The following is a 6045-nucleotide window of genomic DNA, read 5'->3' as shown; positions in this document are numbered from 1 at the left end:
CATAAAAAACATGACTGTTCCTAACAATTTTTCTATTCACCTTTATTCATTTTTTATTCATCAAAACATAATGCCTGTTCCTAACCACAAAAAAAAAAAAACAAAAAAAACCAAATAGAGATGATTGATTAGAGTGTAACATTCACATTCTGTATCAAGTGACATAGCAAACTACATGAGGAAAGCCCCATCACTAAATTTCTGATTGGCGGGAAAATGTAGCTGTAACTTGGCACAGATGTTTCTGCTTTCCAAATATAAAAGCTCTATAACACTCTGGCTCAGTGTAGGGAGGCGAGTGTGAGGACTGTCACAGCTCAGCTTTCAAGTACGTTCTCTGGCCCTGATCCTTAAGCAGCACCTTCATTATAATTAATTCTAGTCATTTGCATTACATGAGTTTGAGTGGTGTTGGATCTCAGAGGACCCCATTATGCAAAAGCTTTACCACATTGCTTATACTAATAAAATTTCTCTACAGTATGAATACTTTCATGATGATGATGTAGAGATGTGCAAAGCCTTCACCATATTGAATACATAAGGATTCTCTTTCATGAAGACTTGTGACATTTGACAAGGCTTTACCATACTAAATACATTCAGAGTTTCTTTCCAGTATGGATTCATCATGATGATGAAGACTACAGAAATGTGCAAAAGCTTCATTGCTTGCATTCATAATATATTTCTCTAGTAGATATTCTTTCATGTATTCAAAGATGACCATGATATGCAAGGGCTTTAGCACACTGGTTACATTCAAAGGGGTTCTCTCCAATATTTGTTATTTTATGTATTTTGGGGCTACATTCATTTGGAAAGGCTTTATCCCATTGATTATATTCAAAGGGATTCTCTCCTGTATGTGTTATGTGTTCCTTTATGATACCGAAGACCACTTATACATGTAAAGGCTTTATGACACTGATTACACTCATAAGGTTTCTCTCCAGTATGTGTTCTATTATGCACTTGGAGACTATTATAATATGCAAAGGCATTGCCACAACGCTTACATTCATAGGGTTTTTCTCCAGTGTGTATTCTTTTATGTTGTAGGAGATGAGTGTTTCGTGCAAAGGTTTTATCACATTGGTCACATTCGAAGGGTTTCTCTCCAGTATGTGTTCTTTTATGTATTTGAAACTGACTGTGATGTATGAAGGATTTACCACATTCAATACATTCATATGGTCTCTCTCCAGTATGTGTTCTTTTATGATACAGGAGACCATTTTGACATGCAAAGACTTTATCACATTGATCACATTCATAGCGTTTTTCTCCTGTATGTGTTCTTCTATGTATTCGGAGACCAGTTTGACATGCAAAGCCTTTACCACATTGATTACATTCATAAGGTTTCTCTCCTGTATGAACTCGTATATGCCTTTGAAGAGAACTGTTATGTGAAAAGCCTTTGCCACACTGATGACACTTGTAGGGTTTCTCACCAGTATGTGTTCTTTTATGTCTTAGGAGATGACTCTTCCTTACAAAGGCTTTACCACATTGGTTACATTCATAAGGTTTCTCTCCTGTATGAACTTGTATATGCCTTTGAAGAGAACTGTTATCTGAAAAGCCTTTGCCACACTGATGACACTTGTAGGGTTTCTCACCAGTATGTGTTCTTTTATGTCTTAGGAGATGACTCTTGCTTACAAAGGCTTTACCACATTGGTTACATTCAAAGGGTTTCTCTCCAGTATGTGTTCTTTTATGGTTTTGAAGATCACTGGGATATACAAAGGTTTTACCACATTGATTACATTCATAAGGTTTTCCTCCTGTATGTGTTCTTTTATGATACCCTAGTCCAGTTTGATAACCAAGGACTTTAACACTTTGATTACACTCATGAGTTTTCTCTCCTGTATGTATTTGTTTATGCATCTGAATTCTACCTTGACATGCAGAAGCTTTCCCACATTGATTACATTCATAAGGTTTCTCTCCTTTATGCCTTTGAAGAGAACTGTAAGAAATAAAGTCTTTACCACATTGGTTACACTCAGAGGTGTTCTCTCCAGCAACTGTTGGTTTATGTATTTGGAGACTATTGTGATACGCAAAGGCTTCACAATGCTGGACAACTTCATAGGGTTTCTCTCCCATATGAATTCTTTCTTGTCTTTGGTTATGACTCTGAAATGCAAAGGCTTTATCACATTGGATAAACTCAGAGGGTTGCTCTTCAGTATGACTTCTTTCATGCCTGCAAAGACAATTGGCACATGTGAAATCTTTCTCACATCATTACATTGATGAATTTTTTCATTTGTATGAATATGTTTTATAATTTGGTCTAATAGTAAAGAATAACCTGATTTTAATGTACTAGCAATTTGTTTACACTCATGTAGTTTCCCTTCATTATGAGTTGTTTTGTATCTTTGAAGATACTGGGACTAAGAAGAGCACTGATTACACATGGCTCAAAGGTTCAGCATCCTTTTTCCTAGATCTGAATAGAACAGGAAGAACTCAGAGCTTTACCACACTGATTGCACACATAAATTTTGCTATTATGCAAATATACCATATTTGCAAAGTGAACTAAGGCAAACAGAAGAATTTCCATATAGCTAATACTCATAGAAATAGTCCACAGTATGAATTTGTAGATGTCCCTAATATAGTTGGAAAGCCAATTATTTGTAAACTTGTACCACATTTAGAAAGTCTACTCAAAGTGGGGAGTACTACATATCTTCTAATTGTGTTAGAAGACAGAGAGGTTTGTTTCTTTCAATATACTCCTATGTTCACATGGCTTGTATCCATTGTAGCATATGACATCCCTATTAAAAGAAGAATAACAAGCAAAAGGCTTCCACATTGAACTCACACAGTTTCATTTTTTTTTCCTCATACAGTTGTGTTATAGGGATTAAGTTTTCTTCACAACAGAATTCTTGACTAACATAATCTGCCCATCTTACTAAACTTAGCAATATTATTACAAGTATATGACTGACACCAGTTTTAGTATAGACTATTTGCTTATTAGAAGGTTTTGGATATATACTTATCACCTATTCAATGTGTAAACCTTGCAATATCTAAATGGTAGGAGATTAAACACATTGGCAATTCTTTGGCATAGCTCTACTGGGCTATGATTTAAATGGTAAGATCTGTTAACACAGCCGGGCTGTGGTGGCGCATGCCTTTAATCCCAGCACTTAGGAGGCAGAGGCAGGCGGATTTCTGAGTTCAAGGCCAGCCTGGTCTACAGAGTAAGTTCCAGGACAGCCACGGCTACACAGAGAAACCCTGTTGGGGTGGGGGGACTGATCTGTTAATGCATTGTTTCTTTGTTTTTGTACTTAGAGGAATGGCTTAAAAACACAAAATAGATTCCTGGCACTGACATACATGGTATATCATAATTTAATAATCATCCAAGACTTAAAGCAGTGTTTTTTTACGCTGTTTTTTTTCTTTAAAACTTGCAGGATATACTAAAATTTCTTCCAAGGCATATTCTTATCAGTTTACACATGAAAATTACCTTATATGTCTTCTAGAAATTTGAAAATGTTCTTCAATATTATGGTCTTCCCAAACGTAGCCTAAAATATAGAGACCATATGTTATACTATAGGAAATTAGGCAAAATTTAAGTTACTAACTTCAGTGAACTTTATAACCAAGCCTGATTTGTTTATTCACCTCATTCTTCCTCATTCTCAACTGAAATGACAAGAACAGATAACAATAACAAAGAAACAGTGGTACAGACATTTTTAAAACTGAAAGGAAATTCACTGTATTACCTATAGCAGTAAGATTCCTATATGTCTGCAGCATCACATCTTTGTAGAGACTCTTCTGAGAAGGATCCAGCAAAGCCCACTCTTCCTGAGTGAAGTCCACACGCACATCATCATAGGTCACTATACCCTAAAATATCCCATACATGTGTACATAAGAAAACATATTACTGAGAACACTGTAAATGTATATACTTCATTCAGAATATAGTCATATTATTCTGGTTATTCCTGCACTTAATTCCTGACACAAATGCTCTAATATAGTCAAGGCATTTTATAAGGAAACTGAATAATGAATGAGCTTCACCTCCATCATTTCTGCACCCCTTGAATAGGATAAAGCCTTGCAAGAGAAACGGTAATTAATAGAAATAAACAGACAAATAAACAGCTCAATAGTACTTAGCACACATTAGATAAATTGTATTAATAATTTCTAACTAAGAAAATGATGAGCCTGTTGGGTGTATTACTTGTGCCTGTAATCCCACACTCATGAGGCAGACCCAGTATATCTCACTGAATGGTATGGTAGCCTAGTCTATGTCATGAGTTTCATGTCATCAACAGGTACATATTAAGACACTACCAAGGCTGGGCGGTGGTGGCGGACGCCTTTAATCCCAGCACTTGGGAGGCAGAGGCAGGCGGATTTCTGAGTTCGAGGCCAGCCTGGTCTACAGAGTGAGTTCCAGGACAGCCAGGGCTACACAGAGAAACCCTGTCTCGAAAAACCAAAAAGACACTACCTCCCCTGTAAAAAAATAAATCAAAGAAACAAAAGAGATATAAAAACTCAGAGGTCTTCACTGAAGTTTCTACAAAGAATTATATACTCACTTGAGGAATAATTTATCTTCCAAAATCCTCAAGTGACCCAGTTTCAACAGTAAAATTAATAAGATCATAATAAAAGGTATGTATGTTCAAACATTTACAAATGGACAGATGAAAATATTAGCTATGTAAGTCTTGATCATGAATTATCAACATAGGAAGGGAGAGTTGGGTCATCAGAGGTATACCCTGTCTTGAAAGTAACTGGAGTAAATTGCCAATATTTACATGGAGGAGCAAGACTGTCCATTGGACCAAGTTCAGGAATTCTGAGGCCTACTGTGAGCATCAGGTACACAAGATAAACATACTCATGCATACAGGGAACATACATTCATTCAAAAATTCAAAACAAAACCCACAAAGTAGTAATAATGCCACAGACCCACAATCCAATGGAACATCCATGTAGTATTAATGACATGAATATATAACATCCTGAGAAATATAATATACTGTCAAGTTTCAAAAATTCAAGTGTTCCTGAAGTTCAGCACATCGGTATATGTGTGAATATACAAAACTTAACATTCCAAGCCCATCAGCTAATAATATATATATATATATATATATATATATATATATATATATATAAAACAAGTCAGGCATTTTGGCTCACATTTAATCCCAGCACTCTGGAGAAAGAGGCAGATGATCACTAAATTCAAGTGGTGCCTAGACTGCAAAACTACTTTCAGGACATCCCGGGCCACATACTGGGATACTTTGTCTTCATAATCAAAAACAAAAACAACAAAAAAAAATATAAAAATATCAGTGAAATATCTTAGCACTGAATAACAATCACTTCTTTTGTATCTTATATGACTTAGGGATAAAGTCTATAATGATGAGGATATAACAGGAAGAAAGAAGCTGACTGATAAGTTTCAAACACAACACATTAGACATAAAGAACAGAAGTGGGTTGAGCGTATTGAGTATATTGTGACATGAGTACATTGTGACTCTGATCATTATAGATTCATGGTCATCCTCTCATGAAAATATATTTGTCTAAATGCAATGTTTAAAACAGCCCCTGCACTGTTCAAACTTCCAAAGACTCCTTTGACACTTAAAGCAATCTTATGACTATCACATCTTGTAAAATCAGAAAACAATTATGTCTTCCAAATATACAATGGCACAAACAACCCTTTCCATTCCAATATGGATGAATATGTACATTGCACCAAGGCAAGAAACCCAACAGGGCAAACACTAAATCCTGTAGCTGTCTCAGACACATGGGGCTTCAGTTTCAAAGTGCTTACATGGCTCTATACCTGCAACTTCTCATACATCTCTGTTTCAGTACTTCCACTCCCTATATGCATCTCTCCAGGGCAGGTTCTCATACCATAGGTATCTCAACATCTTGTGGACTTAAAATACTGCTAGGCATCATCTGCACAGCTTC

At 36.0% G+C, this 6045-nt stretch overlaps 1 pseudogene; it reads right to left on the bottom strand.

Annotated features, from left to right (window-relative positions):
- Positions 1–518: 518 nt before the first annotated feature.
- LOC116091121 overlaps positions 519–6045 on the bottom strand; it is an 84229-nt pseudogene continuing 78702 nt past the window's right edge.

This window comes from Mastomys coucha, unplaced genomic scaffold, assembly GCF_008632895.1.
Source record: "Mastomys coucha isolate ucsf_1 unplaced genomic scaffold, UCSF_Mcou_1 pScaffold15, whole genome shotgun sequence".
Taxonomy (NCBI): Eukaryota; Metazoa; Chordata; class Mammalia; order Rodentia; family Muridae; genus Mastomys; species Mastomys coucha.
Note: the sequence above shows the minus strand (reverse complement) of the source record. Positions and strands in the feature narration are given on the sequence as shown.